This window comes from Lontra canadensis, unplaced genomic scaffold (genome assembly GCF_010015895.1).
Source record: "Lontra canadensis isolate GAN:19392208 unplaced genomic scaffold, GSC_riverotter_1.0 scaffold70, whole genome shotgun sequence".
In the NCBI taxonomy this organism is placed as follows: domain Eukaryota; kingdom Metazoa; phylum Chordata; class Mammalia; order Carnivora; family Mustelidae; genus Lontra; species Lontra canadensis.
This window is the reverse complement of record NW_022631064.1, coordinates 4,410,688-4,436,886: the sequence shown is the minus strand read 5'-3', so window position 1 is coordinate 4,436,886 and position 26,199 is coordinate 4,410,688. Positions and strand designations below refer to the sequence as shown.

Sequence of the window (26,199 nt, the reverse complement as noted above, 5' to 3'; positions counted from 1 at the left end):
ACTCCCTTGAGGATAGTAACCTTATGCATTACTCAGCAACAGGGTTGGAGGTGTACATCCATACCTCGTATACGATCCCTTCAAACTCCTGAGGTCCAAGCCAAACTTGTTCTTAGTGGTGAGTTATGCATGGTGTAATGAGTTTTATTTCACTTTGGGAGACATACTTTGATATTATACAGACATATCAACTTCTAGAAATGTCTGTCAGATTCCTTAGTTTCCAGTGGATGTATTTCCCAAACTTTGATACACATAGGTTTTATAGGGTGTCTATATCTGTGTCTGTATCTGTTTCTGCTTGCTCACTAGGTCTTTAAGCATTACGGCATCTCAGCTGTGGTCCAGCATAATGTTCTATGGGCTAGTAAGAAGATCAAAAATTCCTCTGATCTACAATGAATTTGTGGCTGCTAGAGGTGGGAGATAGGGGTAGGCCAAATGGATGAAGGCAGTCAAATGATACAAACTTCCAGTGATAAAATAAATCCTAGGGATGTGATGTACACTGTGGCAACTATAATTAATAATACTCTATTGCATATTTGAAAATTGCTGGGCACCTGGGTGGCTCAGTCATCAAGTGTCTGCCTTTGGCTCAGGTCATGATCCCAGGGTCCTGAGATTGAGCCTCACATTGGGCTCCCTGCTCAGTGGGAAGCCTGCTTTTCCCTCTCTCTCCCCACTGGGTAGTGTTCCCTCTCTAGCTGTCTCTCTTTTCTGTCAAATAAATAAATAAAATCTTAAAAAAAAAAAAGAAGAAATAAAATTGCCAAGACAGTAGATCTTAAGAAAAAGTTCTGATCACAAGAAAAAAAAAATGTAGTTATGTATGGTGACACATGCTACCTAGATTTATTGTGGTGCTCTTTTTGCATTATATACAAATGTCAAATTATTATGTTATATACCTGAAATGGTTATATTGTCATACATCAATTATACCTCAATCAAAAAAGTTGCATTAAAAAAATCCATCTGATCTAAGTTATGGCATAAAGCAAAAGAATTAATGTAGTTCTGAGTCTAGGATGGTGAATATGTACTGTTATTCCTATCAGGTAAAAACAAATTTCTAATAGAGAAAATATATTCATCAGATCCATAGTCACACAGCAGACCCACAGGATGAAAAGACAACCTTTAGAAGAGCAGCTTTAATTGTAGTCATCACTTAATAACACTTAAAATAATGCCCCCTAATTTTCTGTCTTTTGCAGAGCCAAACAGGCCAGTTAAAGAGATGTGGGAGGGATCACCATGTGATGGCAAAAAAGACTTTTTGCCAAAGTCTTTGTTGGTGTACTACCTGTGCTGGTGCCCCAAGGATTCATTATTTTGGTATAGAGGGGAGTGCTGCAGGTACTTTTGCCTTGCCTGATCCCAAAAGCCCTCCGTCTACAAGTCAAGGAACCACCGTGGCTGTTCTACTGATTGCCAAGTATATCCACTCAAACTACATTGTCAGGAACTATGAAAATAACAAAAGAATATGTTCAAGGATGTAGTGGGCCCACTGAGAGATTCCACTATTCCTAAATTCCATTTTTCAATGGATTGTCTTAAATATCCATTTTTACTTATGGGTCATGGTGGTTTTCTGGAATACTAAGGGTTATCTTGAGTTAAGAAGCAACATCCAGTTATTCTTGAAAGATCCAGATATTTCACTTTTTCTAGTATTAAATTATCTTAGCCTTCTTTCCTATTTGTCACAATGTTTACCACTCCTAATTATTTCTTAGATTTGTTAGCTTCCCTTTGCCTATCCCCTGTTGACTCTTAAGTTCATGATCCCCTGCTTTAAACCCTTGATCAACTCTTGGCAGGGCCAAAGCCCAAGAGAAAGTAGGACTGACCTATATCAAGAGAACAAATGCCTTTCAAAGCAGAAGATTTTGCCTCGATTTCCCAAACCAGTCAAACCTTCCAGGAGTGGTTCTTTAAGGTCCCTGTCAATATGGAGAGTAAGCCACTCAATAAGAGAGAGACCAAGACTAACTGTTCTCGGATGAAAACCTTTGGTCAGCCTTTAAGCAAGACCAAGGCAACAGCTCTCCAAGGGTATGCCCTATGGTCATGAATGTCTCTCCCTAAGGTACTTTATGGCCTGGTAGCCCAGAGTCTTTCATCTCTGTGCCTGATTTGGGACCTCTCCTAGCCTGGAATCTTGTCCACCTCTTAATATCCCCACCTGCTTGGCCCAGCTGAGCACTAGCAGAAGAGGCCCCCCAAGATAATAGGTGAATTTTCATGGTGGAGGTAATGATTTTAAAATATATCCAAAAATTCTTTGACAAGTCTTATCTTAAAAGGTGGAGCCCAATTCTTCTCCCCTTGAATATAGGCCTGAAAGTTCAATTACTTTCCAAAAAAATCAAATGTGGTGGAAGTGACAGTCTGTGACTTCAAGGCTTGGGTCATAAGAAGCATGGTGGCTTCCTCCTTGTTCTTGCATTTGGACTGCTCACTTGAGACAAGCCAGACACCATGCTGTGAGTTCATTCAAGCAGTTTCTAGAGAAGGTCATAGGAAGAAGAACTGGGGTCTCCTATCAACAGCCGTGTAAGTGAACTATCTTGGATGTGAATCCTTCAGGGTTAATAAAGTCTTCAGATAACTGCAACCCTAGCCCAAATCTTAACTACACACATCACTGGAAACCTTGAGCAAAGCTGTTCCAAATTCCCGACCTATACAAATTACAGAAGACGCTGTGTTCATTGTTGATTTAAGCCACTTAGGTTTTGGGCTAATTGGTTTTTGTTATTGTTGTTGTTTGTTTATTTCTTGGGGGTTGTTTTGCTGCAAAAAGCTTTCTTGTTTCCATTTGGTTCTTGGCTTGGGAGAGGGCTCCAGGGTGGTTAAAAAGCTTCCTAATGGCTTCAAGGAGAGTCTCAGGCCCAAGCCCTGGCACCAGGAGGATACCAGAGGGGCCCCTCAAAGGATGCAGGGCTTCAGAGTCTCCTAGTCCTGCTTGAAGGTGAGCCCTTCAAAGAGATACTCACCCAACCCAGTCTGGGAGGCAGCCAGCCTGCAGAGGTGAGTCAGGTAGTTTCTGTCTTTTTGATGAGTTTCACCTCTTTATCTAGGAAACGGCTCTCCAGGAAGTCACAGAGATGGCCGTCTCCATGGGTGGATCTCAGGGCATGCAGAACTGAAAGGGCCTGGTTCAGGTTTATCTCCAGAACTAGGGCAGTTGGCATGATGTCTAGGGTTTTACCCCACTCGTCTTGGGATGGCTTCTGTACATCCTGGAAGGGGACATGGCCACTGCTCTGGTCTTGCATCTTCAAGATACACTTAGTGCCCTTGTGCTTCTCCTCAGCCAACTAGCAGAATAGGGGCTCATGCCCTCCAGAGCCACATTGTCGCAATCAAAATAGAAGCCCAGAGAGATAGGTGTAGGAGGCCAGCAGATACATGTTGACCAGGCAGCTGACAGTGGCGTCCACTTCCGTGGAATAATTCTGATGAATCTGGGAGCTCATGGTGGATTGGTAATAAGGAGCTAAGCTCAAAATAGGGTGTCGATGGGTTCCAGAGGCAGAAGGTGGTTGAGAAGATGGCCCCAAAAGTTGTGACTGGAAAAAATGTTGGAGGATGGTTGGAGGTTGATAAAAGGGGTGTTCCTGGGTCTGTTCTGCCCAAACACTGTTGCAGATCTGTGGACTGCCAAGTGCTCCTGGTTTGGGGCTAATTTGTTACATGGTGACTGATAACTAATACAGGGACTTGGCAACAACCTCTTTTGCTGTCCATGCTATTACTCATGCTGGTTGTGGGAATTATGAGCCAGATGAGATGGAATAATTTATGATAGGTCATTGGGAAGACATTTTGGGAAGTCTGACCTCTCCTCATACCATACCTCCCCATAACTGTGACAGTCCCACTGTGTAATCAGGCTGTTGGTACCGCTAGATTTGTAGGGACATTTCAATTTTTTAAAAATGTTCAAACTTACAAAGAAATATCTCACAAATATTTCTTTGTAATTTCTTCCTGACAGCTCTATGGAGCAGGTAGGGTAACTTTTTTTTTTTTTTTTAGATTATTTATTTATTTATTTGACAGAGATCACAAGTAGGCAGAGAGGCAGGCAGAGGGAGAGGAGGAAGCAGGCCCCCCGCAGAGCAGAGAGCCCGAAGCGGGGCTCGATCCCAGGACCCCGGGATCATGACCCGAGACGAAGGCAGAGGCTTTAACCCACTGAGCCACCCAGGCGCCCTGGTAGGGCAACTTTTATTTACTCCAATTTAGACAAGAGAAAACTCAGGCCCAGAGTTTCAAGTGATCAATGAGTGACAAAGTCAAGATTTGAATGGAAGTCTCTCTGATTCCAAATCCGGGTTACCACCATGCCCCTTAAATTAGTGTCATTCCTGCTCTGTGGGTCACTTAAATTCAGTTAAGCATATTTTAATGGCAAGAGATGATATTTACAAAGTGCTCGGTGCAAGTTATAGTACTCACTAAGTGGTAGCTAATACTATCATTATGTTTATGGGTTGCCAAGGGCTGGGAATTCACAGAGATAAACCAGGCCAGGCCCTTCTCCTTAGGGAACTTAGGCTGGGGGGAGAAGCAGACCTTGCTGAAGGAGATGCTTCCAGGATTGACTTGAAAAGCCAAAAAGAAAAGAAAAGAATGTGTATAGGCCTGGCAAACTAAGGCCAGGGATGGAATGTTCAGGGCCCTTTATGGCTCAATGTTCTGTCCCCTCTCAAATGTAGGGGCAGAGCCCTCCCACCCCAGCTGACCGGTTGACATGCCCTGAAGCAAGCACCTGAAGAGCAGGTTGCCCAAGGGCAAAGAAAACAGCGATCATCAGGAACACCCCCTTCCTCAATTTCTGCAATAATTATTACTTAGTTTTCTTGGGTTGAATGTGACTTACTGAAATGCAAGAATCAGCCAGGACAGCTTAAGAGAAAATACCACAGAATGAGCTTCCTACCTCTGTGGGGTTCTTCAGGAAATGACCACATTGAAATCACTTCCTGGAATTCACGGGCCCCAGGAATGGGATTGGTGGGGGTGGAGCCAGAGGCAGCCCATGGGACAGGTGGAAGGAAATTGCTCATGTGGCCCATGGAGAGAAGATGAGGCTCTGGGCATTACAGAATGGCTTCTTTTGCACCAAATGTACCCCAAGGTCCTTGGTGCCGCCAAAGGCTTTCCTGAGGGAGGAGAACTGTTCTGAGTGGCTTGTTAGGGATCTGGGCAAGAACTGAGGATGGCCTGGTTTTGCTCGATTTCTCCTGTTTTTTGTTTTTTTTTTTTTAAATTTTTTTTTTTTAAGTGATCACTAAATTCCCATCATTCTTGTATGCAACACCCATTAAACCTAAGCGATTCTCCAAGACAAAGAAAACACCAAGTCTGGGGCCATGTGCCAACAAGAAGTACATGACCTTCTCTTGCTGGGGCACTGGTATTTTTAAAGCAACAAAGGCATGATATTGAATATCCCAGCAAGGCTCCCTTCTGAGCAGATCCAACAGTTGTCCCGGAGAAGAAACAAACTGGTAAATGCCCCCAAGCCCTTCTGGAGTGCCCACAAAAACAGATCATCAAATTCCTCTTCCTCATCAGGAGAGCGGGGGTGGGGTGGACTGTGCTTGTGTGTGCGAGTGTCAGGAGGCAGCTTGTCATGGTACTGGGGACCTGCTGTCGTCCTCTCATCAGCACAAGTGAGGACATTGGACCTTTTGCTCCCCTCTGGAAAAACATAAGACACAAGCCAGCTTCTCTCCAGGGACATTTTTTCACCCAGAGGTCTTTGCCTCAAGGCTCAAACATCGACTCTCCTGGCCGCTGCACAGGTTTCTGGAAACCCAGTCCTCGTTTGACTGCGTGCATGATGAAGTTCTGGGGGGGGAAGGGGTTGCTAAGCCTGTGCCCCCAGTGCTGTCCCACCGGCCCCTCTGTGTCCCCCAGCTCCTGATCTCCAGGGTAGCCTTTCTGAGCCTTGGTTTTTCAGCAGCAAGTGGAGGCAAAGAGTGAGGAGAGGGAAATATGATCCCCAGTGAACTGCAATATTTTGCTTTCTGTAATCCTCTTCGGGTCGTGACTATAGCCAAAAGGAAAAAACATGCAAGATGGATAAAAACCCTCATTATTACCCCGACAAACGTGCATTGGCTGAACCAAATTCTAGTCCCGGTGATTCATTACCAATGGACTTCAAGTCTGACCTAGGATTTGAGATGCGGCTTCTGTGAAGGTCGAGGGTGGGGGCGGCTGTGGGAGGGTCTCTGCCCTGGAGGGGAGCTGGGTGGGAGCAGGCAACCTCTGAGCCTGACTCAGACCACAGCTGGCCTGGGAGGGTGCTTGCCCCGGGACTGGCTACCGTGCACCTGCCACGGGTTCTCTTGTCTCAGGGCTGGGCTGTGGGCAATGTGTCCCCTCCTCCCCATACCTCTGAGGTTGGGCTTGGGTCAGGAGTGTGCAGAGAGGGTGGAGGGACAGTGCTCCATCCTCCACTCCCTAGTGAGGGTTTCCCCAGTGAGAGTGAAAAATACTCTCTTGCACGAATAATATACCTTCTTCACTCTTTTGAAGAGTTCAGAGCTCCTAGCAGACAGAATGTTCTTCACCCTCAACAACTCCCTGAGGCTAAATCAGGTTTTGATTCCTCCCTCCCTCCCTCCCTCCCCCCCTCCCTCCCTCCCTCCCTCCCTCCCTTTCTTTCTTTCTTTCTTTCTTTCTTTCTTTCTTTCTTTCTTTCTTCTCTTTCTTTCTTTCTTTCTTTCTTCTCTTTCTTCTTTCTTTCTTTCTTTCTTTCTTTCTTTCTTTCTTTCTTTCTTTCTTTCTTTCTTCTTTTTCTTCCTTCCTTCCTTCCTTCTTCCTTTCTTTCTTTCTTTCTCCTTCCTTCCTTCCTTCCTTCCTTCCTTCCTTCCTTCCTTCTTTCTTTCTTTCTTTCTTTCTTTCTTTCTTTCTTTCTTCTTTTTTTTTTAATAGATGAGACAATGACAGCCCATAGCAATTGGTCTTTGGGAATGGGCTGTGCTGGGCCCACTGGAAGCAGGCAGGGAAGAGCTGAATGGCTGAGTCCTTTATGGAGGCAGGAAATCTCTCGGCTAATCCCATGCTCTGTCTCTATAGGCACTTGAAAGAAGTCACACCCTAAAAAGTCTTGAGATATATAATACCTTATTCCAGAAACTGGTCAAGTAATAATAGGCTTTTAGTCTGTTTTAACTAGCAAGAGGGCTCTCTTTTAAGAGGATGCTAATAGGTCATAAGGAAATACCATTGCAACAACACCCAGGTTGCTGCAAGGCCAAGAAGAGAGATCCAGATTTTTCTGTGTGGTAGCCTCACCACTGGGTGGTGGTGACTGGTCTCTGATCTGCTTTGGATTTTATTATTGCGCAGACTCTTGCTGACCTGTCATTCTGCTTCTAGTCTTTCTTAGACCGTACTCCAGTGAGCATGGTCTTCAGCAAAACCAAAATGTGGTTGTGCGATCCTTGCATTCAGATATCCTGCAGCTTCCCATAGTCTTCAAGATGGAATTCTTACTCCTTCACACAGCATAAAGGACCCTGGTCTTCCGACTAGAAATTCACAACTGCCAGCTAATTTTCAGACTCCACGCTCATTAATTCACTCAGTTGTACAGACATCCAGCTGGCATTCCCTGAAGGGTTAATATTTTCCAGCCAGTTCACCAGACACTGGGAATGTAGCACTATGGCAGTACCTACCTAGCAGATGACTTGGTCAAGACTCAGATTCTGCCTCTAGTCTTAGAACTTGCTTCTCTCATTGCCTCTGATCCCCTCCTCTTCTGCCAGCTACTTTTACCGTTTCATGAGTTTTCTTCTTCATTCTTCCACTCCCCATTCCCACCTAATACCACTCTTAAAAAAATTTTATTTATTTATTTATTTATTTATTTATTTATTTATTTATTTGAGAGAGCGTGAGCAGGGGGAGGGGCAGAGGGAGAGAATCTTCAAGCAGACTCCCTTTGGAGTGTGGAGCCCAACTTGGGGCTCAATCTCACAACCCATGAGATCGTGACCCGAGTGGAAATTGAGAGTTAGATGCCTAACCAACTGATCCACAGAGGCGCTCTGTACTCTTGAGTGTTCTGAGAGCTCATGGTGCTGTAGCTGGCTATTATATTCCTGTTTCCTCATGTTTTGAATGAGAGACTTTGTCTCAAGTATGATGTCTAGCACAAGGTCCAGCTCCCAGCTGGTCATAGCTCCAGGGTTACATTAACTTTGGCCAATGTGACAAGAACAAAAGTCTGCTGGGGGTCTTCTGGGAGAGAAACCTCTAAACACAACTGTCCCTTGTTTCCTTTTTGGTGTCACATCTAGAAGAGAGGCTTAGAACTGCTGCAGCCATGTGGAAGTAGCTTTGGAAAAGAGTCAATAACGAGGACAGCAGGGCAGAGAGCTGGAAGTAACGTCTGCTTGGGATCATCTTACCTCTGGACTTGAAGTTATGTGAATGGCAAATTTCTCATGGTTTAAGCCATTCTGATTCAAGGTCTTGCTTTCCCTCCCCTCCCTTCCCTCCCCTCCTCCCTTCCCTTCCCTTCTCTTCTTCTCCTCCTTTTTCTTTTCCCTCCTTTCCTTCCTCCTCCTTGTTCCTCTCTCTCTTTTTCTTTCTTCCTCTGCCTCCTCCTCCTCCTTCTTCATTGCCAAAATCTTCTTAAGTGATTTGGAACTCATTATCCATCTTTGTTTGGATGGAGTGAGTAGGCCCAGACATACTAAGTCCAACTGATAGCAACTGGTATTAGTTATATTTACTTACATATATCTTGCCTGCCTTACTAAACTATTGGTGCTGTGAAGGGAAGAAATCTATTTTGTCCAAAATTGTCCCATTAGTCTCATCTCCCAAGTGTCTGCCTAATGCCTGCTACATAGTAAGGAGTTCCACAGATATGTGTAGAATTGAATCGAATGGAAGCCTTCAACTACTTTTTGTCCTTTTTCTTAACCTTCAATTTATCCCTTCTCTTTGTACTTCATGTTTCAGTATCTCACTCAATACCGTTGTTCTCACATCGTTTCCAATTGAAAGTCTTGCACTCTCCAAGAAGATGCTAAGGTCCTTGAGAGCAGCATCTGAGTTTCATCTTGTATTTCTTTGGTGTCCCACAGGGTTCTCTGCATTTGCAGGGCTCATAAGAGGCACCTAAAAAAATCTCCTGATGAACGAGTCCCCTGAAATCTTACCCAGTGTGAACCCTACTTAATTTTGTCGTTGTATACTCTCTCATGTTGTCTCAGTTCCTTGATGGTGGAAGTTCTCACCTTCTTCTTTTCTACCCTGTATCCTAACAGGCACAAAGTTGGTATCAGTAAAGGCTTATGATGAATGGATGAGAATATTTAAGTATTGTCTCCCCACAGATCACAAGCCCACAAAGGGATTTTGGTGAACTTACACCTTTCAAGAACTAGTATGGCAGGTGGAACTAACATTTAAAAATATCTTTTGGGGTGGGAGGACTGGTTCTGGAGGTGATGATATGCCCTAATATCCTTGTCCAGCCACTGAGACCACATTGCTATGATTGCTGGGTAGTTTTGGAGCCTGGTTTTCTTTCCCAATCTGCCAAACATTTCTATTTCTATTTTCAAAGCTCTGCTTCTGGTATGTCCCTGGGTCTCCAAAGAATCCCACAGTCGCAGCTACTGTCTGTTGAAAGGACACTTGGCACCCCGTTTCCTGTCCTTAAGAAGGTCCATTGACAAGACAGTCCCACTGCCTATGTTTCACACCTTACCACAGTGACTGATATTCAAGAATATAACCCAACAGTTTAAATTATTTACACTGATCACAATAAGCAAACAAGCAGGAAGAGGTAAGTACAGAAGCCTATACATTCCCATCCCTTCACTGACACTTTAAACAGTTTCTTTTATCTTGGTCATAGATTTTGACCCTGGTTATAATACAGTATCTCCCAGAGACATTTTAAAATCTTAGAACCATGAGAAAACAGGGATTGGGTAAGAGTCAACAAATTTGTCCTCATTTATTCTCCCTTATTTGAGATCTCTGAGTGGTCCAGCTTCTCTCTCCAAATCTGATGAACAGGTTTTCCCTTTGAAGAACGATTATGCATTCTTTGCCTTGTTTAGTTTCTACTCATGAATGTGAAGGTGGTGGTGGTGAATTATGTGTGTGTTTATGTGTCAGGACCATCCACAATATATACGAGGAAATGCCAGGAAGCAGGGTTCTTAAATTTAATCTTCTATGTCAGTGCTTTATACCCAATGAAAATATCCCAATTTAAGACAACTTTTGACATGCGAGGCAGTGTGCTGCATGCCCTGGAGGATAACAGATGTGTAAGACATATCCAGACCCTTCAGGCATACTATGGGCTCTAAGCAATTCAAAAGAGAAAAATTTTTTTCCAAAATGGGGAAGTTTAGTATTATAAAGGTAATTCACTGCCATAAAAATGAATATAATTTAGGAATGTATTTAGAAAAAGAGTATAGTTTTCTACTTTTCCATCTCTAATCTCAGAGATAGGCACTATTAAGAATTTTGTTGTAGCCTTTCAGAATTTTTATGCAGATAGAAACATTTTTTTAAAGATTTTACTTATTATTTGAAATAGAGAAAGAGTGAGAGAGAGAAATCATGAGCAGGGGGAGTGACAGAGAGAGAGGGAGAAGGAGTCTCCTTGCTGAACAAGGAGCATAATGCGGGATTTGATCCCAGGATCCTAGAATCATGATCTGAGCCAAAGGCAGACACTTAACTGAATTAACCACCCAGGTGCCTCCATGTAGAAACATTTCTATGTACTGGGACCATATTATACATATTGTTCTCTAACCCTTATCAGTACATGTAGATACATCTTATCCTTATTTTATTTTCACTGGCTGTATAATATTCCATCGTGCATGTACACACTAATGTCTCTTACTAACCAACAGTTGGATCCAATCTGAGATTTTTCACTCCATTAGAAACAGCATTGTAGTGAACATCTTTGTTCTTTTATTTTTCTGCACATGTTGAAGCACCTTATTCTTGGGAAGATCAGGGAGGATTTCAGAGAAAAGGTGGAATTTTAGTGGAACCTGAGGGAGGGAACAGCATGAGCAAGGGTAGGAAGTACAAGGCATTTTCAGGAGTTTGTAAATAGACCTTTTTCGGTAAAATGGAGGATGTATGGTTCAGTCTTGGGCAATTGAGTTACAAGAAAAAAGTTCAGATAAATAGGGAGTTTGCAAGGGAACACAAGTTTTGTTGAGTTTGCGGTGATGCCATGATACCAGAGAATATCCCACACATATCTGAGAATGGGGGGTGATGTTCCCAGACAAGAACATCTGGGAAGAAGTGAATAGAAGACACCAGGCTTTCCAGGAAGCACTGGAAAAACTAAGACCCATGGAAGTGACAGTGTGATTCAGCAGGGCATGGTAATTGATTGGATGGGAAGGAAGTCAGTGGAGCATCAAGGCCTGGTTTCTTCATCCAGAAAATGGGGACAGAGGTCCTCATGCCTCAGGGACATATTTTTTTAATTTTTTAATTTTTAATTTTTTTTTAATTAACATATAATGTATTATTAGCCCTAGGGGTAAAGGTCTGTGAATCACCAGGTTTACACACTTCACAACACTAATCAATGCCTCAGGGATATTATAAGCATGAAACCAAATACAGGCAAACATTCTGTAAATAATAGTTATTACTATAATATTATTTCGTTTGGTTATGAATCTTCTCTGTAGTCCCCCAAGTAATGGTCATCCCAACAGGGCTTTCGGAGATGCTGTTTATGGAATGAAGAGGGTGGATTACAGTGACCTTTTCAGAGAGCCACTGTGAAGTCACCAAAGGGGGTTGGCTGTGTCTTCTCAGTGATTCAGTGGAAACTTAAGAGTTACCTCCAATGATGTGAATCTGGTCTAAATACTTGAGGGCACTTTCCCATCTGCAGTTACTGAGTTCGATTTTCCCTTTTATCTAATTCAGTCCCCCTCACCAAATTACAGAGACTTGTTTTTGCTTTCAGAGCAGAAAGGAAGGATGGGAAGACGCACTCCAAATATTTAGTTAGTTTCAAAAGTATGTGTTATTCCAAGCACCTTCAAGTACTAGGTTTCTTGAAATAAGAAAGTATCATCTTGCTCTGCTGTGTTCCCTTTGGCAGGAACAATAACCATCCACTTCATGTGCATAACACTCAGCTCTTTGCAGGAGAAGAAAAACAGCCTGATTGCTGGAAGAGCTAAATTCCAGGCTCAGCTGTCTCTGTGTAGCTGGGATGACTTCTCTGGGCCTCCTATGCCTTACCAGTAAAATGAGAGGCTTGAACATGGCCCCTTTACATTCTTCACTTGTAAGATAGCACAACCTGTGTTCACAAAGCCCTTGTAAGGTTCATGGCATGGTGTCACGAAGCCTGTTTCACAGATTTGGGAATGGGAACCAAGAGGTGAGCAACTTGGCTAAACCGAGCATGAGTCCCCTCATCAGAGACGCTATCAGAACTAGAAACTGCTATTTGATTTCTAGCATGTAACACTGTCTCCTGAAAGTTTCTCTCTTGAGTTTGGCTGGGGGAGAAGCTTCTAGAAGGTCACGTGCCTGACAACCACGTTCCAGCACTTGGCAGCCACAACCCTGAGGCAGACCATGCCTTTTCTTCCCTTCCCACGCCCTCTTCGCACTCTCATTCCAGCCACACGAACTACTTGGAGTTCTTCCTATGTCCCCACTCCTCTCACATCCTGGTCTTTGCAAAAACTGGATTACATGTGGGGGCTTGGGAAGCTCCTTTCCCCATTAATCCCTTTCCCTTCTTAACTTTTCCTCCTTTAGGATTTTATTCTGCCATTGTTTCTTTCTTTCAGAGAGCTTTCCCCAACCCTCCGTCCAACCTGTGTTAGAGGCAGTTTCTCTGGACTCCTTAGTAATCTGTCCTTCCCTCGTTGTTGTGATAATAGTATTTACAACCCTGCATGGTAAGTGCCTATTAACTTATGACACAGATGAAAAATATACTTGATGATGGTCCCAAGTTGTAGTGGCAAAAACAAGTTAAAACTTTAATTTTCTTTCCCTATAAGGGGAAATTTGGAGCTAGGCTCTCCTGAGCTGGTATTGTAGCTTTATGGTTGACAGAGACCTGGGTCCTTCAAGTTTTTGCTAAGTGTTGCCTCATGGTTGCAAGATGGCTGCGGAATGCAAGTGTTGCATCCATGAAGGGAGAGGAACTGGAGAGAATGTCACCCAGATGAGTCATTTCCCTTTATAAACTCTCCTGGAAGCTCTACCAGAAGCTGTCAACTTGCCTCTCCTTAGCTGGGGTATGTAGTCTTGTAGCCTCCTGAGCAACACTGCATGCCTTTGGCGAAGTAAAAAACAAGAGGAGCTGTTTGGTAGACAGTCATCATCTTTGTCAGTCAAGCTGCTCAGGATGTGGTAGGCAGTCCACGTCAGTCTGTGAACAGGCAAATACAGAAATGTGTGTTAAGAGACTTTTATAGCAACTTGACATTTATGTGACATGGTATCAGTCCACAAAGAAATTGGCAACTGGTCCTTCACCACAGAGTCTAAGAAGCCTTGTCTGCCCTCAAGTGCTCTGTCTTTTCTATAAGAGTACAAGCATCACGAGGGCAGGAAAGTCCTGCTCTCTGCTGTATTCCCTGATCCTGCACAGTGCCTAATGAAGAGGTGAGTATCGAACCTTTGAGGCACTGAATCCACTTGTCACTGCCCGCTTCTTGCTCAGCTCGCCTTCTGATGTGTCTGGATCTCTGTCTCTCCTCTCCTGTCTCCCTCTATGAACTCCTTCTCTTGCTTTTCTCTTGCTCTCCTATCAGGGTCTTCGAGATCCCTCTTTCTCTCCCAGCCCTCAACTGTGACAACTTTCTGAGCTTCAACACTAAGCCCTCTGCCTTTCTCTCTCCACATCTTCTCTGCTGGACTTGTCTGCTCCTGTAGCTCTATACTCCTTCAGGGCAAGGACCCCCAGGCCCCAGACCCAGGCTGGGCTCTCTTGGCCTTTGGTATTTTCCAGGACTTGTTGGAATGGGTCCAAGCCTGAACTTCTCTTTCCCCCTACCGCAGGCTGACTTCTGGACATCCCCTCAGAAGGGATCCATAGCTCTTGGCTTGCACAAGGAGAGTTCTTTCATTGTTTCTGTGGCCCTTCTCCTTGTCTTCTTTGCCTTCTAACATCATTTATTAGTTTCCTAGGGCTGTTTTAATGAAGTACCACACACTGAGTGACACAAAGCAACAGAAATACATTCTCTCACAGTCTGGGAAGTTGGAAGTCACCAGTGAACATGTCAGCAGAAGCAGGCTCCCCCTAAAGCCTCAGGCAGAAGAACCATCTCTTCCTCTTCTGATATCTGGCACCTTCAGGCATGCCTTGATCTGTGGCCACTTGACTCAGTCCCTGCCTCCGTCTTCTTTCTCATGTTCCATTGACTTCACATGACGTTATCACTGCCGCACACCTCTCTCTTCCTGAAAAGAGGTCAGTCCTGTCGGATTGGCCTGCCCTACTCCTGTTTGACCTCATCTGACTTCACTAGTTATACCTACAAAGCCTCTATTTCTAAACAAGGCCACATTCTGAAGTGCTTGGGGGTTAGGAATTCAGTTCATCTTCTTAGGGGGTGGGGTATCACGATTTCATGCATCACATTTCTGTCTTTCCTTCCATAATTATGACTTCATGGAAATTTCAATAGAGGTCTCCAGGATGCAGCTTTGAGGCAGAGATTGGGGTGTTTGTTAGGGAGGGAAGCTTGGGATTCAGCCTGTGGCAGTGGAGGGCTGGGAGACTGGACTAGTTGTGCCGAGGAAGCAGCTGGGCTGTGAAGGGAGCCCAGGGAGAGCCTCACTGGGGCTAAGATGGCTTCAGATAGTCCTCAGTGGGGCCTTGGTGGGTGCTTGATGATCGTGCCTACTGTGACCAACTGACCCGGAGTGTCCAGAGTTAAGGGGTTTCCCAGGACACAGGATTTACCATATTTTCAGGCTGACTGGGATGACTGGTCAGCTTTATGCTTCTGTATCCGTTGTAGGATACCGGTGAGGTCTCTACCCTCTACTATCACAACCAAGATTGATAACATCAGGTGTAACCAAAAGACCTCCTGTGCTAACGGTGAAGAGACAAAACTCTGAAAAATGAGTCAATAACTTTTCATGGCTTTCCACTGAAAAATTTTCAGCAGGAGAGTGACAGGATCTTAATCATCATGTTCTTGTTCGAAACTTCTTTTGCATTAAGGCGACATCTCCCCCAGGGAGCTCAGTACACCCAGCCCACCGGTCTGACACAGCTCTGGGGAATGAGCCAGTGAAAAGGATTCCCGCATTCCCATCTCTCCACTGTCGCTCCCAGGAGCACCATATGGAAGCTTGTCCTATGTTCCCCAACTCTTCAGATTTGCCCATACTCAAGACTCAGACTCTGTCTTTCAGGTTGATGTTGAATCCCACTGGTTTCTGGGGATCAATCTCCCTGAAGATGTGCCAGGCCCGCTGCCCTTAGACCAGGCCCAGGGAGGCCCCACTCTAAAGCTCTGGGATGGCAGACATGGTTCTGTTTGCCAAAAAACAGTGAATTTTTTGTAGGGGGAGAGGGGGACTATTGGAGATACATTCTCCCACAAGGATGCACCTTAGGTCACTGTGGGCAATTGGTCTTTCCTAATTAAGTGCAAGGCCCACCCACTGTGAGCTCACCACCCCCTCAGGTCTACTCAGGACTGACCTGGCCTTCTCAGCTTGCTTCACAATCAATAGCCCCAGAAAAGGCAGTTTTATTCACTGAAGTCACAGATCAATGAGACAAGATTTGCATAGGAGCTTAGTATATAAATCCTGGGGTGAGGTAATCATTTCTTTTCCCTGTGCTGTCCTGATTTTCCCTCCCTTTCTAGTTTCCTCTGTTCATTTCCCTTTCTGTTCTTTTGTTCTTCTCCTCACTGAGAATGTCCTTTCTTTAGAGCCCCAGCTAAGGAATGCAGCCCTCTTCTGGGCTCCCCCATGCCCTACATGGTGAGCATCTGTTAATTTGTCTCCCGCCAGCCAACCCCTATTCTGTGACCCTCCGAGTCTCCTGTGTGTGCTGGGGGAAGCCCAGAGAACCTGACCATGATAGGTTGCTCAAGGAGATGGTGCCCATAGGTTTCTTCTGTTTTTATTTCTTATTTTGTCCAAAAATTTGTAAAGCTTGCACTGTTTCAAAGCAGGTACAACTTTTGGGTTGATTTCTGGCAGTTCTATTGTGTTTCCAGCTGTTCCCACTTTCTTTTACTTCTCTGGGATTTTGAGAAGGAGTCCTCTCCTCAATGCTAGATTTTTCTTTAAAGATAGGGGAGATTTTCAAGTAAAATTGGCATGGATAATGGCAAAGACAGCATCCTATGTCATTCGAGATCAGAAAGGAACCTGTAGTCCCATCTCATACGCTGGCTGATTGCCATCAGTGGTCCTGGGGTGTTGCCCTTGTTACCTGTAATAGTGGTTGCTGCTGACATTCCTGTAGCATGTCACAGTGTGCCTCCATATGCCATCATACTGGAGTCTTTACATGAGGTCAGTGGTAATCATGTTCACTGTAGATGAGGGAATGGAGGATCTGGATGTTATGTAACTTACCCACATTTCCAGAGCCAGGAAGCACCTTCTAATGCTCAAACCCAAACTTTCCATTGTTAAATTCCTGATCTTCTCTTTGTGCCTCATTGTTCAGTTATGAGCAGCACTCCCAAGTGATAGGCTCATTGAAAGGGGCCTGGCTCAAGTCACCTGCCATCCTCCCGGTGGCTGCTTATGACAGTTGACCATGTTAGGAAATGTCCCCCATGCTGTCCACTGGGCCCAGGAAAGGAATTCTGCTCCTTGGCAGAAGATCTGTAAAAGGCTGAGCCACCAGGCTACCAGAGCCTATGGATAGGACCACCCTGAACTATCCAAGGCTTTCCTTTTTCTGTGTACCTGTTCTCTCCCACTGAGCCTCTTAGCACCTGCCTCCCCTCTCCCTCCTGCTCTCCAACCCTACCCAAGCCCATTAATATCTGTTGTCTTGGTCAAAAATACTGTGCAGTTACTCTCCTGTCCCAACCTCTGCTGAAAAAGAATCTGGTTAATTAACATTGATTACAATCCACCAACTGCAAGTAAAAATCGATTGCTGGGGTCCCTAATTTGAATGCACTTCTCTCTCCTTATCTCTTGTGAGGAAGAAAGAGACACAGAATGTGAGAAGGAGAAGAGGTGAGCAGAGAGAGGGTATTTTTTTTAAAGCAGTCCGATTTCCAGGGTCCCCAGTGAGGGACATTAGTGACGTGCTGGTCCTTAGATCTTACCCACTCTCCTTCAGTGCGGTCATTTCTCAGTGTGACGTCTAATTGCTGCAAATAGCCATTGTGCACATTTGGGCCTTGTTCATAGCTCCCTACTTTATTGAGAGAGGAGCGATAGTATTGATTCTGGATGGCCAGGGAGAATGCCGGAGAATATTAGTAAGGAGCGGAGAGAACACAGTACATAAACTTTTATGACACAATGTCAAGCTGGATTGTGAAGACATAAATGAAAAGGACAACACGGTCTGTAATTACCACAAGCACACATCTTCCATCTGTCGGGGAAGGCCGCCTGGGCTGGCCAGGGCAAAGTGCAGGAGGGAAGGAATTTTCTGGCTCACAGAGACAGTGGCCCATAGCTGTTGCTTCCTTGTTGTGGAGAAGGAATATATGGGACATAGGAAAGCACTTCTTGTTGCGGAAAGTGTGGGAATTCAATATTAGGTCTGTACCTACTGCTCGTCATGTGACACTGAGCCGGTCACCTTAGCCTCTCTGGGCCCCACTTCCCTTGGGAGATAATAGCAGCTACTTTGCAGGGCTGGTGTAAGGACCTAATGAGATAATGCCCACAAACCTTTTGCATGGCCCCCGGGAAGTAATCAGCTCTCAGCAGGTCATAGATCTTACCATAATCATTCCTTTTATTTCTGATGCGGGAAATATTTATGGAGTGTTTGCTCTCTAACATCGTGCTAGAGGGGTACCCCACACTCATGGATCTCGCAACTCTGGGAGTGAGACAGACATTCATCAATTATTGACTCAAATAAATGTGAAAAATGTTCCCTGTGCCAGAACCTGGGAAGGAAAGACATGAGGCTATGTGATGGGATTTCTGTTTTTTCCATTTTTTTTTTTCCCAATAATCACACTTATTGCCCATCTCTCCTAGTGTATAACATTAAGTTCCCTGAGGACAGAGAGCCTTTTCTTTGCTGCTCTCTCTTTGGTGCCTAGAATAGTAAGTGACACATAGTAGGTACTCAGCGAATATGTCCTAAGTGAATGAATAGTGATGTATTCAGGGTATGGGGAAGAATTCCTACCTGATTCTGAAGAGCTTGTCATCAAATGGAGCACAGAAGAGTTGCATAACATCTAAGACTCAGTGGAGTTATTAGCAGGTTGAACGACAAAACCACAGCTTCACTTAAACCATAAGAGCTCTCTTTACCTAGACACTGGCGTCCCACACCAGCATGGGGCCTGGTGTCAGATTATTGGCCCATCATGAGAAGTAATGAAAGGAAATGGGAAGACAAGAAAAACTGGTTGAGCTCTCTGAGTTTGGTGGCTGGTGGATGCAAAGTGAATGTGTTAGAGTAGGCTGACTGATTAACAAACAATGCCCGATCTCAGCCGTGGGGTCAGCAGAGGGGCTCGGCTTGGGCCAGGTGTTGGGTCCTCTTCTAGAACTCCACATTCCACTGACAGGCAAGGGAAGAGAAATCCAGAATATAGGGAAGCATTTCCACTCTTTTTTTTTTTTTAAACGATTTTGTTTATTTATTTGACAGACAGAGATCATAAGTAGGCAGAGAGGCAGGCAGAGAGGGAGGCAGAGAGGGAGAGAGGAGGAAGCAGTCTCGCCGCTGAACGGAGAGCCTGATGCGGGGCTCGATCCCAGGACCTGAGATCATGACCTGAGCTGAAGGCAGAGGCTTTAACCCACTGAGCCACATAGGCACCCAGCATTTCCATTCTTACCACATCAACCTGGAGATGACCAGGTTGCTGTGGCTTATGCATGTTGGCCTGGCAAGTCACAGGGCCTCAGCTAGATGCTGGGGAATTGAGGACTGTAGCCAAGTCGTGTGTCCAAGAGGAGGAGTTGGTTGATGCCATATGTCTCTACTACATGAATTCAGCAAATACTTAGGGAGGCATCGCTGAGCACCAAACACCACGATCCAAGATGGCCAGCGGCCTCCAGGACGTCGCCGTCTAGTGGGCAAAACATGGAAATAACTAATGATTAATGAAAGGCGGATCTTAAGAGCTACACAAAGAGGGGCTGCAAGTGTGATGGGAGTATGGCTGTAGGAGGGATTGATTCCACATGGCTTGTGGGACAGTTTCAGTGGAGACAGATCAGAAGGGAGGGTAAGACTTTAACCCCCGGTGTGGTGGAGATGGCCAACTGTACACCAGAGATTTCTGTCCCCGCTCCCAGGGTGCAGACTTGTGGTTGTAAACAGCTGTCCGTTTCACAGCCTTCCACGCATGTAAGGGAAGCCTGGGATGAATTCCCAGACCTGAGACATGAGTCAAAGGGATGCTACCTCTGGGACAAGCCAATAAAGAAAAATTTGTTCTTTCTCCATCCTCTCATTCTCCAGCCACTGGCTAAATTAAACATTGACACAGGGTCACGTTGTAAGCCTTCTTTGGGAATGAACTCCTTGGCATAGAACTACCTTGGACAGGAAGTGAATGAGAAGGAAACACCATTGAGTTTAAGGTATTATACAGTTTGGGACTATTTGTTACAGACATTAGGTGGCTCAATAGAGGTGACTAATGGGGGAAGAGTCAGGCAGTAGCCTGACTTGCCAGGTATAGGAAATTGTGAAAACAAAGACTCAGAGGCAAGAACATAGAGGATGTTCAGTCTCGTACATGGTTAGTGGGAGGGTAAAATGGTACAACCACCCTGAAAAACAGGTGAACAGCTTCAAACAGGCTTAACAATGCACCCATCCTATGTTCCAGCAACTCCACTCCTGGGTACTTACCTAAGCGAAAGGAAGGCAAATGTCCTCGATAAGACTGTGCGGGAGTGTTCATAGCAGCTTTATTTGTATTGGTGAAAACTGCCAACTGTCCAAATATCTGCCAACAGGTGAATGAATAAAAACATCGTGGCAAATTCGTACTATGGAATGCTTTTGGCTGTTATTCACAAGTGAGGAATAAATTACTGACACCTGCAATAGCGTGTGTTAATATCAAAACGTTATGTTATACAGAGGAAGCCAGACACAAAAGAGGACAGACTATGTGATTCCTTTCTATAAAGTTCAAGGCAAGCAAACTAATCTGTGGGGACAGAAATCAGGAAAGTGGTGGCCTACGGGGGGAGAATTGACTGTAAGGGGACATGAGGGAAACTTGTGAGTTATGGACATTCTCAGGGGTTGATAATATGGTTGTGTACATTTATCAATACTCATCTGATGGTACCCTGGGGATCTGTGTACTTCACTGCATTTTACTTTAATGTTTATTTAATTAAAAAGTGTGTTCAGGGAAAATGAATGGATAATTTTGATTAGAGCATAGGATTCTGGATGGGGGGATACAGGGGTAACATAAAAGATTGGTATAGAGTTTGGGGCATTTAAAGTCAAAGTGGTTTGGACGTTATTACCTAAATGATGGGGAGCTACCCACGGCTTTTGATGGGGGGAAAAACACACTCATGTCCAAGTTTTTGGGCAGAGGGTGGGGCATGGGGAAATGGTGGCGGTGGGAGGAGGGGAGGGAGTAGGATGCCAAGCTGTGTTAGAGGCCAGGGCCCCTGTAAGTTATGCACAGCCTGGTGTTTCCCTCTGCACGGACGCACAGGCCAGCCCAGGGAGACGGCTGGGGACCCAGGAGCTGGGTTTGCCAAAGGTCGAATCGCGAGACAAACAGTTTCTTTCATACAGGGAGTTATTTTAATCCCTATGACTCTATAGTAAGATCTGGCCACGTGTTATGATTGGAAATGATTTCTATTATTAGTTACTATTACTACTCTTGGGCTGTCGAATGCCAAGGCTTGGGAGGAGCTGGGCAGGCCGCGGAGAAAGAAATGGTCTGTGAAGTTTGCATTTTCCAGAGCTCCGTAGACAAGCACTCAGGCTTGCAGCTAGTCATTTCATGCTTATCCACTCACACCTCGGGCTGTGGTCTTCAGTTTGCGTCAGAAGCACCAAGAGCCTGGAAGTGGTGACGGTGGGACCGCAGGGCAGAGGTTCGGAGAGCGAATGGTTTATTCAGACCCGCGGCTGAGCCGCCCATGTGTTGCTCAAGTACCTTGGGAAAGACTGTGGCAGAAAGGCCACCCCGTCGTCCGGAATTAGCACGGAGGTGAATCTTGCAGATTTCTGGAGGGCTCGGGAAGCATGTAAGCTCTACCCAGCAGCTCACAAAACTCTCGTTTCTTAAAGCTAAGCACTTCAAGATACTTTCTGGAGTGTTTGCTCTGTGTTGACGCTAGGGCATATCTGGAGAAGGAGGAGGAGGCCCCCTTCGTGCCTTCTGTGTCATCCACATCACCCAACACCATTTCCTGTTGGGCATTTTCCGAGGCAGGCCTGAACTTACATATTGTTATCCTTTGCCGCGAAGGTGATTCATGAAATGTCAAACCAGATGTGACCTTACATTTGCACCCTTGGCAGGCATTTCTTTCGAACGTATCTGGAGATCAGAACAACAAAATCCCTTGTTGGTCTTTGCAACGGTGTGGCAAAAGTCATAGTAACTGTAGTTGTGATGTACACAGCAGGTGCTCAATAAGTGCTTCAAATGTGCCTATCTTAAGTCACTTGGGATGGTTAGTAAGGTAAAGCCAAGAAGTTGCTTCCTGGGGTCCTGGTCATTCTGGCTGTGACTCCCAGGGAGCTCCCGCCTGATGGCAGAATGTGGGGTTCAGCACTTTCATGGTATGGGTTCCTACTGAATTGTTGTAATGTTTGCAATCCCATGGTGACAGGGGTCTCTCAGTGGCTGTGGGGGGGGGGCCCTCATTTAGTTCGCCAGCTGTCCTGAATGCACAACACTCATCAGGTTAAGAGTTCTTCGGGGGATCCTTGCTCTGCCCTGAACAGCAGTGGTTTAGACGCGAGGAATCAATCTTCTGGAAGCTGCAGATGGTCAGATTTCCAGACTTCCCTGAAGGCAGGACTGATTACCAAAGATAACTGGCTTTCTCCGGCAGGGAGACCTGCTTCCCACCCTGGGCAAATCTGCAGACCTCGGAACCCCAGCCACACATGGGCCTTTGTTGTGAAGATTCAGCAAAGCATAGCAAAAAGCCTTGGAGGCAGAAGGGTCCAGGTTTGAATCCTGGCTCTGCCACCTGCTAGTAATAACGCCTGGTCTGCTCACCCCCAAGCCTCAGTTTCCGTCTCTCTAAAAGAGAAAACAGTGGTGGCTCCTTGTAGTAGTCAGACTAAGTACTGCTATGTACCATACACAGAGTCTTAAATATCAACGTTCCACCGTGAGAAAAGTCAATTTCTCATTCACACGGAGTCTCATGTGGATGTTTTGGACAGACGGCTCTCCTGGCTGGCTCCCCTGTATAGGAACCGACTCAGGAGATCAGGAGTCTTTCCATCACAAGTATCTCCCATCTTCTAGGGACACAGAGTCCTATGTTTCTGGTGCTGGGGGAAGAGAGTGAGAAACGAAGAGACAGACAGGTGGGCAGGCAGACAGAAAACAAATATCCTTAAAATGAGTGGGGAACAAAGACATCTGAACCTTTGCTCCCATGTTGTGCAGAAATGGAAGAAACCAGTGACTCATCTCCCGAGTCAGTGGCTTGAAGCTGATCCTTGTGGGAGTATTTACACCATAGAAATCGGCACATGCTACAGAGCAGGGCTGTTTCCTCAGAGAGGACTGGTGGTTAAACATTTCCAGGCACATCCCGGGGCCTCTCCAGCTCCGAGTCAGGTGGGCATCCCTGGGGCAGGGTGCTGTGCTCCTACACTTTGTGTCAAATAATGTTTAAGAAAGAAGCGATCCTGGGGAGCCTGGGTGGCTCAGTGGGTTAAGCCTCTGCCTTCGGCTCAGGTCATGATCCCAAAGTCCTGGGATCTAGTCCCGCATCGGGCTTTCCGCTCGTCAGGGAACCTGCTTCCTCCTCTCTCTCTCTCTCTGTCTACTTGTGATCTCTCTCTGTCAAATAAATAAATAAAATCTTTAAAAAAAAAAAAAAAAAGAAAGAAGCGATCCTATTCCCAAGTCCGTGCAGAAGTCCTATAGCCGGGCTGTTATAGGACCAAGAGTGGCCGCTGTCGGGCTTCAAGTTCATGCCATGGTGACTAGAGTCTGGGGGGGTTTCTCAGTGACAAGGTCCAGAGCTTTGCCCATGGTGGGAAACACAAAGTCTCACATTCTCAGCATGGGAAGTGACTTGGGGGTGGAGAGGGGAAATGCACTCTCTAATTCTGCCTTGAAGCATCCCCCAATTCTTGACCACCAACCCAGCCACACTCCATGCTACCTGAACTGAGAGGACGCAAGGACTCGGGCAGCTCAGATAAAAGAGGAACTCCTTGACAATATCCCCAGCATCTGAGAGTTGTCTCCAAAAAAATGATTTTTAATTCTACACGACGTGCACCTACGCACATGCCCTGTTTCCTAATATTAACATTTCCTACTTTTGCCATTTTCTTTTCTGAGACCTGTGGGAACCATTAACAGAGTTTTCCTGCTACCCAGGATTTGCAGGAGAATGCAGATGGGCCCAGAGTGACGTCTGGAAGGACGTGATAGAATTTGCTACTGGAACCCCAGCTTTTCTTACCTGTGGCGAACATTCGTCATCATTCCCCAAAATAGTGCAGACAGAACAAAGGCTTCTCTGGGTCTCCGCTAGCCTTGGCCTGGGTCTGTTTGCACTGGGGAAGCGGGCTGGGCAGAGCGGGTGGGGGTTCATCTCACTCATCATTCTGGTGGAGGAAAGGCAAGGTTCAGTGCATTTCTGTTTGTTTTTACAAACTCAACGGGACCACCTCCATCCCCACCACCACCCAATTTGCAATCAGACCTTCCCCAGACTCTGGAACACAGCCTCATACAGCCACACAAGCTCCCAGCAGCAGCGGATGAATGGCGATGTCTGAAATGATGTCAACGGCTTGTGTGCAGGCCAAGGAAAATATGCGGGGGCCCTCCGTGGCCTCATCCCCGTGCTCTCTGCGCCGCAGCTGTGAGCCGTAAGTTTTCCTTCTGAGCAGACAGAGTTCAGTACATCTGAATTTGATTCAGAAACGAGCATGCCTTTTCCAGACCCCTTGCACCTTCCCCCCGACTCCTTGCCCTCCTTGAAGAATAAAGCTGTCCCAGCCAGGGCTTGAACGTGGGGCGGCTACACCTGGTGGCGATTTGGAATTATTCCTAAAGTCCCCGAGTCCTGGGGAAGGGAAGGTGGGGGGCGGTGAGGAAAAGGAGCAGGCAGGTCACAGGGCCAGCGGGTGTAGGAGATGGAATTCCAGAGCCATGGGGACACCAAGGGTTAAGACAGCTGCTGGAATGGTGCAGGCCCTTCTGCCTACTTCCTCCTGATGGATGCAAGTTTTTGCCCTCAGTGTTGTGTTTGGAAGGTTCACAGGGTTGTGTTGTCCCCGAGGTCATCGTTCTGATCTTCCCACTTGATTTTAGCCACGGAGGCATATGTAGCTCAGAGCGTCTCTGAGACTGGGTTCCTTCTTTTGGCTACTTGATGGTGGAGCCAACTCCACGGTCAGTAATTTCGCTTTTGAATCAGAATCGCATGGATGTCGCCCCAGGGGAACAGCTTAAGTACCCAAGCAGTGAATTTTATGGATCAAATGACAAGACGGTGGAAGCTGGGTTATTTTTCTGAGTCCGGCGAGGTCTTGCAGCCAGAGAGAGGGAGAAGTTTAGCCTGACTCCCTGGCTGCCTCCTCCTCCCCTGACCCTCTCTCTAGATGGCTCCAGCCAAGTGAGGTTTGAAGAAAGTATGGTCTGGGAGGCCTGACAGCGTGATGGGACGCAGGGCCCGTCCTCCTCCACACTGACCGCTGGGGCCGGGCTGGGAGCAGCTGGCCAGCGCCAGGAATGCCGCCTCTCCCTGCTCTTGCTCCGACCCCACCATCGCCGACACTTGGCTCTTATTTTACGATTGTGTTTATACAGCAAACATACTTTGGAAAAAGAAGAGCTCTCCCATGGCTGCGGGCCATACCACCTTGTGGTCGCAGAAGCAGAGCCGGGCTGCGCCTGATCTCTGGGTGCCGAAGAGTCCACCCAAGGACACGTAGGTGCTCTGAGGCCACAAGGCCATGGACTCATGGCCTGGCCTCCACCCTTCTGAGTCACGTGCCCCTGTGAGAAGAGATGGAGGCTGGCCGTCTCCTGGGGAAGGAGGTGCAGCACCAGGCCAGAGACCCAGTCTGTGTTTGTACCTGCAACATCCGTTCTTTTCCACCACGAATAAAAAGCAAGTGACTTCATATCTCTCAGCGCTTGAGAACATAGTAAATTCTCCCCAGACTGTAACTATCATCATTAGTATTAAGGCACCACCAGACACTGTCTTGGTGCTCTGTATGTATTTTCTCTAATTCTTACAACACCAGCCCAGCAGGAAAAGTATCATTATCTCCATTTTAGAGATTTGGCTCAGAGAAGTTAAGTAACTTGCCCAAAGTCACAGAGCTGGGGAGTTTTAGATGCCACCTCCAAAGTCTAAGCTCTTTAAAGGAAAACCTGCAGCCTCCTAATACTTTTTTTGTATTCGTCCTCTTTTTTTCTCTGTCTTGATGGACCACACAAGAACCAATTGCAAGGAGCACCAGACCCTCAGGGTCCATGGGGGCCTTGGCTTGTCCTTGCAGAGAAGCTGTCTTCTCACTTCTCCTTCCCCTCAGCCTTTGTACCAGTCTTTGGGATTCTCTGAGGAACCCCTGTCATGTGTCTGAGGGGCTAAGCTGGGAAGAGTGGTAGCCTTTGGGCCAAATGTCCTTTCCAGCGCCTCTCATGGAATTGTTGAAAATTCCAGGAGTGGGGTTGGCTTGGACCTCAGAGCATTGCCTCCTGGGATCGGCCTTCCCACCCAGCTGACTGCATCTCCATGTTCTTCCCACCTACA

At 46.1% G+C, this 26,199-nt stretch overlaps 1 pseudogene; it reads right to left on the bottom strand.

Moving 5' to 3' along the window:
- Positions 1 to 2,967: 2,967 nt before the first annotated feature.
- On the bottom strand, positions 2,968 to 25,203 carry LOC116881034 (annotated as a pseudogene).
- Between the last annotated feature and the right edge of the window lie 996 nt (positions 25,204 to 26,199).